The sequence below is a fragment of the Triturus cristatus genome, chromosome 1_1 (genome assembly GCF_964204655.1).
Source record: "Triturus cristatus chromosome 1_1, aTriCri1.1, whole genome shotgun sequence".
Classification (NCBI taxonomy): Eukaryota; Metazoa; Chordata; class Amphibia; order Caudata; family Salamandridae; genus Triturus; species Triturus cristatus.
The window spans coordinates 1,160,164,326-1,160,178,883 of NC_140579.1; the positions used below are offsets into that span (position 1 = coordinate 1,160,164,326).

The 14,558-nt window shown below is 48.4% G+C and overlaps 1 pseudogene across 1 annotated transcript in view; it reads left to right on the forward strand.

The window, feature by feature from the left end:
* The first annotated feature begins 11,106 nt into the window (after nt 1–11,106).
* Nucleotides 11,107–14,558, forward strand: part of LOC146871792 (5' exonuclease Apollo-like) — a 323,020-nt pseudogene continuing 319,568 nt past the window's right edge. The window contains exons 1-2 of the transcript XR_014979945.1: nt 11,107–11,303; nt 11,557–11,647. The product of XR_014979945.1 is annotated as a 5' exonuclease Apollo-like (transcript). The remainder of the gene's footprint in view (nt 11,304–11,556; nt 11,648–14,558) is intronic.

The window sequence follows — 14,558 nt, forward strand, 5'->3', positions numbered from 1 at the left end:
GACATGGGATGCGGGTAGGCAACAGGTCACTGCAAAACTGTATATTAAGATATAGCTTTTGGTCAGCATGTGACAATACACATGTTGTATGTTAACCTATGAGTTATACTAGTGATAGATATAGAAATAGTTTGGTAAAGACAAACAAAAAGTCACCAAACCATTTTTTTCCTTTCATTTCTTGTATCCATACAGGTGAACTTCCAGCATAGGCAGTACATATGGAATGCCATCTCCAGGAAGGTGTGGACCCTGGGTGTCTACAAGGGGGGCAGAGTTCATTGCCGCAAAAGGTGGGAGGACCTACGATGCTGGATCCGAAAGTCAGCGGAAGTCCAGATCTGGCAGTCCTTCCAACGTGGGAGGCGCGTGTGCCGCAACCTGACCCCCCTAATAGCCCACATTCTGGCGGTGGCCTGTCCCGAGCTTGAAAGACAGTTGGTGGCCCAATAGCAGCATCAAGGGGGTAAGTTCTTATCAGAGTTTCACATGAAACATAACTCATTCTTTAGTTAATCACCATTGACGGTGACCAATGTCCAACGCACAAAAAGAGTTCTTGATGGCACAATGTGTATGATTATGTGCTTTGTCTATTAATTTGTTGGTGAGGATCCTACCTGATTCCCATTCACAACCAATGGACTGTTCTGAGTAGACATATGGCTGCCTGCACTCCACATATACATGAAATTGTATAATGTCATGAGGGACAGTTGCACTAAACAGGTCAATAGTGTTTTTTGTCAGGTGTGATGCTCCTTTACTATTGAGGATGTTGTAATGGTAGCCTTATTACATATGACATAGCATACTAGACACTTAGGATACAGTGGATGTACCAAACGTCACATTGCCAAGTTGAGATTTCACACAAACATGAGTGAGAATGTGATCCAAAATGACTAGTCACATCAGTATTCAGAGCTACATTTTGGAATCAAAACATATCCAAATTGTGTTTAGCATCAGAAATACTGTTTTATACATATTAAAAGTGACAGATTAGCATGATGTCTCACTTCTTCACAAAGATGTGCGTGTAAGCCAGTCAGCTTTTGACAAATATTAGTGATAGGCATTAAATTTATGTTGAATCAGAGACATGAATGTGTACACATTGGTTATAGAGTGTGAGAAGTTGGCCTGGTATATGCTGTTCACTAGTTCTAGTGACCACCTTGTACCATGCCAAGCAACCCTTATGGTGTGGTTGTAAGTCAACCTTTTTGGACTAGCTGCCCTAGTGGTAGCGTAGGCTAAGCAGTCTTTGAGGCTAAACTCGTGATGCGTGTTAAGCAAGCTGTTTTACCAATAGTAACCCCCTTTTATACCAATGAAAGGACACCACACAGATATATATTCAAAATATACATGTATTTATTTCTCAAAGTAACCCCTAGTCTCTTTATGAGCACAGGAGCACAAATCGTCAAACAAGATTATCACAGAATACACAGAAGTTGCACTTTATATGGATAGGCCCTGGTGGCCACTCGAACCATATACTAAAATAGTGGTATAAGTACCACGAACAGAAAAGGGAAAAGGCCTAGGGCCTCTAGAATCGCTGGGCCTACGAGGAGCTAACGTCAGTTAGTGACCAGGAGGTCCACGGGTGGCGTGTGCAGAGCAAATAGTCACACGCGGGCTCCCATAGGTTTCAATGGGTGCGTAAAAAGTACAAAGTTACTGCAAAAGGAATCTTCCGGATGACCTAGGAACTTAAGATTTGGAACACAGGCACTAGAGATGTATTACTACACATGGGCACCGGAGTACCAGCTTTACCTCACCCACAGGAAGCGGGTGCATAGGCCTCAAAGTGCGTCGGGTTTCTTCTATCTGTTCCGTTGAGCCTGGGACAAAGATGCTGCAGGCGGTCGGTCGGGAAGAGATGCAGTGGATCCAAGAGTGGATCGGAGATGTTGAAGACCTGTAAGCAGAGGGGACAGTGTTCACAGTCACTAGCCAGTGACCAGCGTGGCACCAGGTGGGTACCAGGCGATGTCGGGTGCAAACAGGTGATGAGGGGTAGCTTGTCTCCGCAGCCACGTGGTCCCTGAAGGTCGACGACGTCCAGGAGTCGGCTCACGAGCTGTCCCACGCAGGCTCTCGCTGTCGGCGGTGTCGGCGACTTGATCGAAGCAAACAAGCCTTGGCAAAAGCAATTGCAGGAGGATTCGGAAATCAGCTGTTGGTTCTGACCAGCAAGGTCAGAGGGATTGCTCCTTTGGAGGGGAGCAAGGGCCAGTCTGGAGCAACCAGACCAGCGGTGTTTGTCGTAGATTTCGTCGCCAAGATGGCCACTAGCCAGCGGCCCAGCAACCGGTTAGGCGCGTCGAGTGGCAAAATGCAGAAGGGCCCCACGCAGATCGTGGAGATGCTGGAGGGCTCACCTTTGGTGCAGATGCTGCTCGAGGGTTGGGCTTCTCAGGACCCAAAGCACAACTTGGAGGGAGCCTCGGTTGTTGCACTGGTCAGCTTGTCGTGGTCGTTTCAAGATGGCTGGCTCCACGTGTCTCGGTGCCTCCACGGGTCTCTTCTTTGCAGGGACTGTGGATCGGGCGGTGAGAGGTCTGGAGGTCCAGGTCTTGTCAGTCTCTGGGCTCGGGCTCCGGCGGGAGGCGGCGGCAAAGCAGACGTTGATTCGCTGGATGGTGCTTGCGTTAGCAAGGTGGTCACTCCCTGACCACAGGGGAGATTTTCTTCAGTCTTCTGTGCAGCAGAATGTCGAAGTTCCCGTCTTCTTCTTAGTTTCAAGTTGATTCCAGGATGTCTGAAGTCTTAGGACACAGCTCCTACCTTTATTCGGATTCTAGGGGCCGGACTACCTGCTAGGTCCCTCCCTATGGGTGGGACCAGGAAGGGGGGTGGTTACACCCCCAATCCTTTGTCCAGCTCGCCCCAGGCCCGGGACTGGTGTGCCCCAGGACCGGTTTGAACTGGCATATGCCCCGAGGCTCCTTGTGAGCCACAGGCATGTCTGGTTTCTTTCAAGCCCTACCTGACCAATACACAAAATCCTGTCTGGGGTGGTGCACGCACCTCCCCTGGCAGGAAACCCTTTGTCCACACCTCCCAAGCTGGAAGGACTCCCAGCAGCAGGAGGGCAGACTTGTGTCTGTGGTGGCAGCATCCATTTTGTGGAGCTGAGGCTATGTCTGATTTTACCCGGGTTTCAGGTACTGTACATGTCGTGTCCCTCTAGAAGGGTGGAATGCTAACCCCGTCGCCAGAATTGGCGAGGGGTTAGTATTCCAATTCGTATGACACCTTACTCGACATGTTTTGATAAAGCCAAACCAAAGATAGCATTTAACCGCGAGGTTCATAATGCACTTAAGAGTATATGGTATGACGATATCTGGAAACAGTAGAAGGAAGTTGTTCCGACCACTGCAGACAGGCTCAGCTCATGCCAGAGCACCATCTCACATGGAACCAAGCACTCTGCCTTCAGGATTGTTAAGGCCTGCCATAGGAGTGACTTATAGGTTACCAGGTGTCCCATTTAAGGTTAGGTATAGGTATACTACACCTAAGTAAGAGGTGATTACACCAACTTACCCCAGCTGAGTGATCAGCCAGTTGTGTCAGGTTGTTAGGCCAAGCCTGGGGTGGCATAATACATGCTGCAGCCCCTGGCGGGCCTTGGGTACACCAATGCCCTGGGTACCTAGTGTACACTGGTACAGGGGCTGACAGGGTGATCCACTTCCAATTGGTTATGTACCTAGGGTACATGGAGTCCATTTTACAGAGAGAGCAGATAGCCTGAGAGCCTGAATGGCAGGATCTCAGGCCAACTAAGTCGAAAAACCAGCTAGACACTAGGCAAAAATTTGGGGGTAACCATAGTCAGATATCCACCTTCCTACACAACCCCCCCCCAAACGAAGGGAGATAAGGCTGACCTTGACCAGGTAAGCCTATATTGCCCAAGTGGCCATATAAGGAGGAACCAGCACTGGCATGGTTACCCCCTGTCTCATGGTCCACTAAGCAATCCCTCACCCTAAGGGTATCAGAGGGTCTCCACCATAGGGAATCTCTACCTGTGGTGTGTCTTGGCAAAGTAAAAGGCTGGTGTTGAGATGGAGTACTGAAGTGAGTGTCCTCAAAGTGAGGCCTCAGCTTCCTCCAATCATCCTCCACCATGGATGCCTTTCTTTCTTTAACTGAGTTGCACTGTGCTCTCAGGGTCAGCCTCTGGCTACCTAAAGCTGGAGGCTGGGTCCCTTTTGTGGGCTTACTGGAGGGACAGGTCAGGTTTGGGGCCCTAAGGTCCCATGTTTGCCTGTGCCCAACAGAATCCCCCTGGGGGAGGTCCCTAACTACCTGTAAAGGAGATCCCTCAGGAATGTTTTTACCCATCACCTGACTAGGGCTACTAGCCAGGCAATCCTCATTCTTTTGATGGGGGGGTTCTTGTGGACAGGGGCCCTCTGGGGGTCCACTGGCCTCCCTGACCTCTGCAGCCCTGGGCTGACTGAGGCAGGGTAGAGAGAGGCAGGCTACCTGCACCAGACTGGATCCCACCTTGGAAGGGGCCACTGACATCAGAGGCTCTGCCAGGCCAGGCCTGGCTACCTCTGGGGCAGTTCCTTCACAAGGGGTGAGGTCAGATCCCTGAGGAGGCTGACCTTTTCCTAATGTCTGGGGAGAGGGAGACTTTTCTTCCTCCCCACTACTCTCAGTTTGTGTGGAGTGATCCATTGTTTCAGGCTTCACTACACCTATGTCAGTCTGAGTATAGGCTGAGACCATTACAGCCTTGCCAACCTTTTCAGGGGGGCACTCAGTTTGTGTTTGAGCTGTGACTGTCACAGCTCTGCCAGTCCCTACAGGGAAGTCTGTCTGTGCCTGGGCTGTGGCTACCACTGCCCTTCCAACCTTTTCAGGGAGGAAATCTATTTGGACAGGGGTTGTGAATGGCACAACCCCCCTACCCTTTTGTGAAAGGCCTACCATTTTAGAATGGGTGTCTTGTTCAACTCCAGCCCAAGCTGAGAGTTCTAAGTCATTCCCCAGTAAGCAGTCTACAGGCAAGGTTGGGGACACTGCTACCCTTTTAGGGCCAGTGACCCCTCCCCAGCTGAGACATACCTCTGCCATGGGATGACTGTTCTGTTTGCCATCAATGTTAGTCACCTGGTAGGAGAAACCGGGCAAAAGCTGCTCAGAGGGAACTAGCCAATGGGCCACCATTGTGATGCTAGCCCCAGTGTCTCTGTAGGCCTCAGCTTTTGTACCATTGATGTAGGGCTCCTGTCTGTACCTACCCAAAGTGTTGGGACAGGCAGTGAAGTTGGCAAACCCCATGCCACCATCACAGACAAGAGTGGTTGCTGTAGGGGAATTGGCTAAGCCAGGGTCCCCCTGTGTTCCCCAAGTAAACCCACCCAGATTTCTGGGGGCACTCCCACCACCTGGGGGATTACTGCTGACAGTAATAGGTGGTGTGACAGGAGTAATTGGAGGAACAGTTTTGTTTTTAGCCCTTGGGCAACCGCTGTCAGTTTTCCAATGCCCAGGAGTTTTACACTCATGGCAGTAGGGCTTTTTAGCTGTGGTAGAGGAGGGAGCTTGGGACCCACCACCCTGTGTGGAGTTTTGGGGCCCTGAGGAAGGTTTCTCTTTTTCTTTATCCCCACCCTTCTCTTGAGGCTTGGTGGTATCTTTCTTTTGGTCACCACCCTGGTTTTTAGGCCTGATCCTGGTCCTGACCCATTTATCTGCCCTCTTTCTTAATTCTTGGGGAGAGGTCAAATCTGAGTCTACCAGGTGTTGATGGAGAAGCTGGTTTTGACAATTACTTAAAATCTGCTCTCTCATCATCAAATTGTACAATCCTGTATAATCAGACACCTTACTTCCCAGCAACCAACCCTCCAAAGCCTTAGTGGCACATTCCACATATTCAGACCAGTCCTGAGTCTGTGTCTTCTGGGTGTCTCTGAACATTAACCTGTACTGTTCAGTGGTTAAGCCTAACCCATCAACTAGGACACTCTTCAGGACTCTGTAATTTCTGACATCCTCTTCTCTAACAGTGAGGAGTCTATCTCTGCCTCTCCCCTCAAAGGAGAGCCATAAGATTGCTGCCCACTGGTCTTCAGGAACCTGCTGCACTTTGCAGGCTCTCTCAAGAGCAGTCATCCATTTGTGGATGTCATCCCCACTTTTGTAGGGGGGCACAATCTTGGACAGGTTCCTATTGTCAAAGACCCTATCTTTGTCCCTAGGGACATTGCTGCCACCAGTGGGTATAGACCCACTCTCTCTATGCTGCCTAGCCTTGCTCAGTTTTTCTTCCATCAGGGCTACTTCTAGCTCCTGCTTCCTGATCCTCAGCTGAGCCTCTTGCATCTTGGCCTCATGTTCCCTCCTCTGAGGGGTGGTCATCCTTCTCCTGGAGTGACCTTGAGAGCCTCTAGAGCCATGGGAAGCATTGGAGTCACCTGAGCGATTCCTTTGCCTTCCAAGCCCTGGGTTAAGTCCACTGGGGAGATCCAGTGGGTTGACCCCACTGTCAGTCCCCAATAGCCTTGGTTTAGCTGGGCCAAGTATAACACTTGGCACTGGGCTAGTTCTCCCTTCATCCTCACTACTGTCAGTATCCTTTTCACTCTCATCCTCTGTGGTAGGCATCCCATCTAAGGGGTGACTATTGGGAAGGGGTACTTCAGTGGCATCTTCAGAAGGGGGGCCTCCTGTTCCTGACCCTAAGGGGGCTAACTGGGAAGCTTTCTTGAGTGCTCTCTGATTCTCATCATTCTGTAAGAGCTCTCTGAGCTCAGCAGAGTTTGGGTTCTTGGGCTGTTTAAGGCCTCTAAGAGTTGCCAAATGCCTGAGCTCATTCTGATTAAGGGTAGCAAAGCTGGATGGTGCCCTCTGGGGGTCACTCTCAACAGAGATGGGTACAGTGGACCCCTCTGCCCCGGCCATTGCTCTTAAGTGTGGGTGGATGTGTTGCAATCTACCTACACTTGGGTTTACCTACTAAACCTATCTAGTAGTTGTAGTCAGGGTGTGCTACTCCCTTTGCTCTACAACAACTAAGTTCAGTAGAACTTAAGTATATCTAATCTTGTTTTATATGTACCTACAGGTACCTATGTGATCTTTCAATTGGTAACCAAGAGATTACAATGGTAAAACACAGCAAGCTCAAATCCAACCGCTGCTCACCAATGTGAGAAGTTGGCCTGGTATATGCTGTTCACTAGTTCTAGTGACCACCTTGTACCATGCCAAGCAACCCTTATGGTGTGGTTGTAAGTCAACCTTTTTGGACTAGCTGCCCTAGTGGTAGCGTAGGCTAAGCAGTCTTTGAGGCTAAACTCGTGATGCGTGTTAAGCAAGCTGTTTTACCAATAGTAACCCCCTTTTATACCAATGAAAGGACACCACACAGATATATATTCAAAATATACATGTATTTATTTCTCAAAGTAACCCCTAGTCTCTTTATGAGCACAGGAGCACAAATCGTCAAACAAGATTATCACAGAATACACAGAAGTTGCACTTTATATGGATAGGCCCTGGTGGCCACTCGAACCATATACTAAAATAGTGGTATAAGTACCACGAACAGAAAAGGGAAAAGGCCTAGGGCCTCTAGAATCGCTGGGCCTACGAGGAGCTAACGTCAGTTAGTGACCAGGAGGTCCACGGGTGGCGTGTGCAGAGCAAATAGTCACACGCGGGCTCCCATAGGTTTCAATGGGTGCGTAAAAAGTACAAAGTTACTGCAAAAGGAATCTTCCGGATGACCTAGGAACTTAAGATTTGGAACACAGGCACTAGAGATGTATTACTACACATGGGCACCGGAGTACCAGCTTTACCTCACCCACAGGAAGCGGGTGCATAGGCCTCAAAGTGCGTCGGGTTTCTTCTATCTGTTCCGTTGAGCCTGGGACAAAGATGCTGCAGGCGGTCGGTCGGGAAGAGATGCAGTGGATCCAAGAGTGGATCGGAGATGTTGAAGACCTGTAAGCAGAGGGGACAGTGTTCACAGTCACTAGCCAGTGACCAGCGTGGCACCAGGTGGGTACCAGGCGATGTCGGGTGCAAACAGGTGATGAGGGGTAGCTTGTCTCCGCAGCCACGTGGTCCCTGAAGGTCGACGACGTCCAGGAGTCGGCTCACGAGCTGTCCCACGCAGGCTCTCGCTGTCGGCGGTGTCGGCGACTTGATCGAAGCAAACAAGCCTTGGCAAAAGCAATTGCAGGAGGATTCGGAAATCAGCTGTTGGTTCTGACCAGCAAGGTCAGAGGGATTGCTCCTTTGGAGGGGAGCAAGGGCCAGTCTGGAGCAACCAGACCAGCGGTGTTTGTCGTAGATTTCGTCGCCAAGATGGCCACTAGCCAGCGGCCCAGCAACCGGTTAGGCGCGTCGAGTGGCAAAATGCAGAAGGGCCCCACGCAGATCGTGGAGATGCTGGAGGGCTCACCTTTGGTGCAGATGCTGCTCGAGGGTTGGGCTTCTCAGGACCCAAAGCACAACTTGGAGGGAGCCTCGGTTGTTGCACTGGTCAGCTTGTCGTGGTCGTTTCAAGATGGCTGGCTCCACGTGTCTCGGTGCCTCCACGGGTCTCTTCTTTGCAGGGACTGTGGATCGGGCGGTGAGAGGTCTGGAGGTCCAGGTCTTGTCAGTCTCTGGGCTCGGGCTCCGGCGGGAGGCGGCGGCAAAGCAGACGTTGATTCGCTGGATGGTGCTTGCGTTAGCAAGGTGGTCACTCCCTGACCACAGGGGAGATTTTCTTCAGTCTTCTGTGCAGCAGAATGTCGAAGTTCCCGTCTTCTTCTTAGTTTCAAGTTGATTCCAGGATGTCTGAAGTCTTAGGACACAGCTCCTACCTTTATTCGGATTCTAGGGGCCGGACTACCTGCTAGGTCCCTCCCTATGGGTGGGACCAGGAAGGGGGGTGGTTACACCCCCAATCCTTTGTCCAGCTCGCCCCAGGCCCGGGACTGGTGTGCCCCAGGACCGGTTTGAACTGGCATATGCCCCGAGGCTCCTTGTGAGCCACAGGCATGTCTGGTTTCTTTCAAGCCCTACCTGACCAATACACAAAATCCTGTCTGGGGTGGTGCACGCACCTCCCCTGGCAGGAAACCCTTTGTCCACACCTCCCAAGCTGGAAGGACTCCCAGCAGCAGGAGGGCAGACTTGTGTCTGTGGTGGCAGCATCCATTTTGTGGAGCTGAGGCTATGTCTGATTTTACCCGGGTTTCAGGTACTGTACATGTCGTGTCCCTCTAGAAGGGTGGAATGCTAACCCCGTCGCCAGAATTGGCGAGGGGTTAGTATTCCAATTCGTATGACACCTTACTCGACATGTTTTGATAAAGCCAAACCAAAGATAGCATTTAACCGCGAGGTTCATAATGCACTTAAGAGTATATGGTATGACGATATCTGGAAACAGTAGAAGGAAGTTGTTCCGACCACTGCAGACAGGCTCAGCTCATGCCAGAGCACCATCTCACATGGAACCAAGCACTCTGCCTTCAGGATTGTTAAGGCCTGCCATAGGAGTGACTTATAGGTTACCAGGTGTCCCATTTAAGGTTAGGTATAGGTATACTACACCTAAGTAAGAGGTGATTACACCAACTTACCCCAGCTGAGTGATCAGCCAGTTGTGTCAGGTTGTTAGGCCAAGCCTGGGGTGGCATAATACATGCTGCAGCCCCTGGCGGGCCTTGGGTACACCAATGCCCTGGGTACCTAGTGTACACTGGTACAGGGGCTGACAGGGTGATCCACTTCCAATTGGTTATGTACCTAGGGTACATGGAGTCCATTTTACAGAGAGAGCAGATAGCCTGAGAGCCTGAATGGCAGGATCTCAGGCCAACTAAGTCGAAAAACCAGCTAGACACTAGGCAAAAATTTGGGGGTAACCATAGTCAGATATCCACCTTCCTACATAGAGTGACTATAGGAGAGTAGGATCTGCACTTATGTTGCCCCCACTTTTTTTCTGAAGTATACACTGGTTTCTGGCTATAGTGAGGCTGGGTCCCTGCTAATCAGAGCCCCAGTCTCTCTGTTCTCTCTAAACGACTTGGAGTGCATATTAGATGCACTAGTGATTATTTTTTTACTGTGGTGCCATATGAGCCCCTAGTATATGGTACCTTAGGTACCAAGGGCATAGGTACTTTACAGACCTAACAGGGGCTGAAGCATGTATTATGCCACCCCTGGGAAGCAGACTAAATCTGACACCTCAGGCCTGCTACTGCAGCCTGGGTGAGGTAGTGTTAGCAGTCCTCACTGAGGTATAGGTTCCTATATCTCACCATACACACACATATAAACCTATCAGTCACCCCTATGGCAGGCCCTATCAATCCTGAGGGCAGGGTGCTTGGTTTACAATGTGAGGGGGTGCCTCTGCCAGAGCAGGGCCACTCTGCAGCTGGCAGGGTCCATTCCCTGTGGCTGTTTGTGGATGCGGTTGATCATGATAAAACATTTAATTGATACCAGCTATACAAACTATTGAATATTTTCTTCTTTTTAAATTCAATGATTGTCATGGTGCATGACATGCTCCATCTGGTGGAGTGTCTTATATGAGCAATAAGTAAGTACATAGATGGAATATACATAATACATCTCTTTATGAGTCTTGACACTGAGCATTCAAGTCGGGTCTACTATCCGGTGTTGACGTCATATTTCGCTATGTTGCAGTACACATCGGCTATGTGATGTTGGCTTTGTGAACACAGCACAATTTTCATATTTAGTGAAAAACCTCCACATATTCTTGCTTTTCAGTCATTCGTGAATTTACAGTCGAATTATATAGCGTATCAATGTTATATTAAATTGTGGCCATACTTAGGTTTACAGTAGTTTTTTAGGTAGATTCTTCCACATTAACCAAAGATTTACTAAGGAAACAGATAAGGAAATCATCAGAATCGATTTATTCGGTCATGTATCCGAATACACACAACCCTTACAAGATGGCGCCCATGTCTCCACCAGTTTTTCATCACGCTACGTATTGACTTGGTTTACGTCATTTGACGATCCGTCAGCTGGCGCAGTACGTAGGTGCCTAATTAGCCAACCACGTATGCTTACTGGTTTATATTAATAATGGCGCCAAAGTACCGGACGAACTCTGTTCATGGCGATGAGATCAGGCAGCATCAGTGTGACGTACAGCTGGTGAAGATGCGTTGTGTAACGAGGCGTTTATCATATCTGCGTCCCAAACGTGATCAACTTACGAATATTCATCCTATTCAACAAGTTTTTTACATCAGGTACGTCCATTATAGCAACGCACGACTATTTAGTTACAAGTAGATTAGACCATTAGTACGAATAGGACGGACCAACTAGACGCTAATATAATTTTGACCTGGACCACATAAGATCTTTTAATATAATCAGCTTTTTTTAGGATGATTATGTTACTAAATATGCGCTATCAGTTCTATATATAAGCAGACAGTAGATATTACATATCAGGGTACCATCATTGCTGATATATGGACATGTATCATGTCTTTTCAGAACTTTCAACTACGCCGAATACACACTTACTTCACGTCGGCATGCCATATACATACGCTTTTTCAGTCTTGCAACTGGTCGCTTAGATAGGGTAAGTGTCTTAAATCTTTCATCTTTATAGTTTGAATTAAAAATTAAATACTTGATGCAAATTATAGATCTTGAAGCAATTTGCCCCGCTAATTTAGATTTGTTTTGGGTCTCGTTTTATGTCTAGAATGTGTTGCTTTTTCATCACGCCACTTCTCACGAGAAACCGTGCAGTATTCATTTCTCCAAATAGCCAGATACGAGGTTGTTCTTGACAAGGTACATGGCCCTTGAACGATTCTTGGTGCATTGTAAAGCAGAAATATGTGGTTTTCCGTTTAGATAGTACTATTCACAAACTCATTATATACGATGATACTTACGATGGTTGACAACTGAATATTTAGCCCGTATTCTATTTTGCACAAATAAATTTTCTGTGTTGGGATTAATGGTGGGTATGAAAATATTAGCAATGATCCACTTATAATATTCTGTGAGACTATAACTTACTTCATAATGAAATATGTAAAATTGTAAATAGTGTATAGAGAGTAGGCATTTTCATTTGTGCATTTTAGTCATTTGACATTTTTGACTGTATATGAATATTGTAGGTCATTTGTGTTTTTTCTTTTATCACGTTCTAGGAATCATGACATCATGGCTACCTGATGAAGGCAGAACGCCGAAACGCGCGTAGATTATTTGATTAAGCTTAGCCATGTTAGAAAACTAAATTCAGTATTTTGTGACCACTTGACCAAATTGGAGTGATTATCTGTTACTTATTCTCCTTTTCTTCTGTTTTCCCCTATGTCGATTATTAATTTCGAGTGCGCATATACATAATATGTAGAAAATCATGAATGTATAAATGCCTGCACAATTAAAATTGTAAAAAGTATTGAACTTAAAGGACATGTATCCATATGTGGGGATAATAATTGATTAGGGATTGAGTATAAATATGTGTATAATATTGTAAATTTGTATAAATAAACGAAAATATAGAATTGCACGCCTTAGTAACTTTTGGTACTTTGACATTTAAAGCACTTTTATTCATTAATTAGCCTACCATATAGAATAGTTTCCTATATGTTTTTTCACAAAAAATGTGGATGCGGTTAAACCATATACTCTTAAGTGCATTATAACCTCCCGGTTAATGATAACTTTGGAATGACTGCATCAAAACATGTCGTGTTTGGTGTCAAACCTCTTGGAATCATACCCCCACATCAGTCCATGATGTGGGAGTATGATCCCACCCCTCTAGAGGGGATGACATGTACCCACTGTAGTAAAACGACAGAAATCTGAAAGAGCCCTGGCATCACAAAATGGATGCCACCAGCACAGACACTGGGCTGCCCTCCTGCTGCTGACTGAAACTCGCAGTGGAGGAGGCCCAACAATAGGCATCCTGTCACAGAGAGGTGTCACCACCTTCCAGACAGGATTTAGTGTATTGGAGCTGGGTGGGTGCACTCTTGGAGTGCTTTGAAGTCCTGCACTGGGGGAGCAGTAGGCTCCTCTGTGCATATGCCAGCTCAAACCGGTTCAGGGGCTACCTGCCCCTGCTCTGGCGTGAATCTGGACAAAGGGAAGTGGGTGTAACCACCCACTACCCTGACCCTCCTAGAGGAGTGGTCATAGAGCTAGTCCCTCCCTTTCTTTCACTATAATATAGGTACACCTTGCCATTGCAAGTTAGATAACCCTGGACGATGCTTTACAAGAAGAATCCTGGCCCTTCGACATTCCACTACCTTTGTAAGACAGAAGAATCTTCCTTGGAGTCAAGGAGTGACTCCCCTGCTTGGCAGGCACCAGAAACTCTAATCAACAGTTGCAAACTTTCCCGCTCCCGCCAGAGTCCGAAGTCCCTGCAACCCCAGAAGCAGATTTCCTGACCTCTCGTTGGCCATTTTGAGTCCCCAGCGAAGCTGTGGCGTCTGGAACCCACGAGTGACGAGGAACTGCAATACCTGGGAACCGTGCACTATTGTCAAGTGCAACCCCTTCACGACGTTCAACAAACTTGTACTTTGGACCATTTGTGGCCCAAACCTCCACCAGGTTCTGCAGCAAAATCGGAGGCCTACCGCTTCCCGAGTGACCGTGAGCTTCGATGAAGCATTTCCTCAAGAGGCGTCTTTGCAATCCCTTGCCCGTTGGCTAGCGGGTCCCCCGAAGACTTTCTTCTCAACTCAAAGGGCTCCCCTGGTTGCTCCAGGCCTGCCCTCACTTACCCTCGCTGGGTGAGTCCCTCAGACCTTGCTGGTCTGCACCATCGACTTTCTTCACTCTACAGAAGACTTGCTTTTGCCGAGGCTTGTTGGCTCCAATCCGGTTGCCAACACCGCCATCAGCTGCAGACGTCGTGGGACACTCCAAATCCAGCTGCTGGTCATCTTCAATCCCTTCTGGACCTCCTGGAACTCGTGAGCGAAGAGTAAACACACCATCGACGACCTGGAATCATGCGACATCCGTGGGCATCCATCTTCCTGGCCCCGGGCCACTGGCAAGTGACTGTGAACACTGTCCCTTCAATTTTCAGGTCTTCTACATCTTGAATCCAGGTTTGGATTCCACCGGACACTCCTTCAGTCGCCGCAGGCAGCAAGTCTTCTTTGGTCTCCATAGAAAACAGCGACGCGACCCGACACCAAAAGACACCTATACACCCGGCTTCCCTGGGTGAGGTAACTCGTGCACTCCGGTGCCCTAGTGTGTGTTGGCCCTCGAATTACTTACCTTGTAAGTGGCTTGCTTGTAGACTTCCTCGAAGTGCCCTAGAACTTTAAAAAACAAACCGCGACTTGCTCCATTGTAATCAATAGGGAACCCGCGTCTGTGTTCCCACACTGCACGCGTCTCCCGTGGGCCTGTTACTTACCTGCTAACACTGCAGTCTTGAAGCCTAAGTGATTCTACAGGCCCTAGGCCTTGTCATTTTGCAA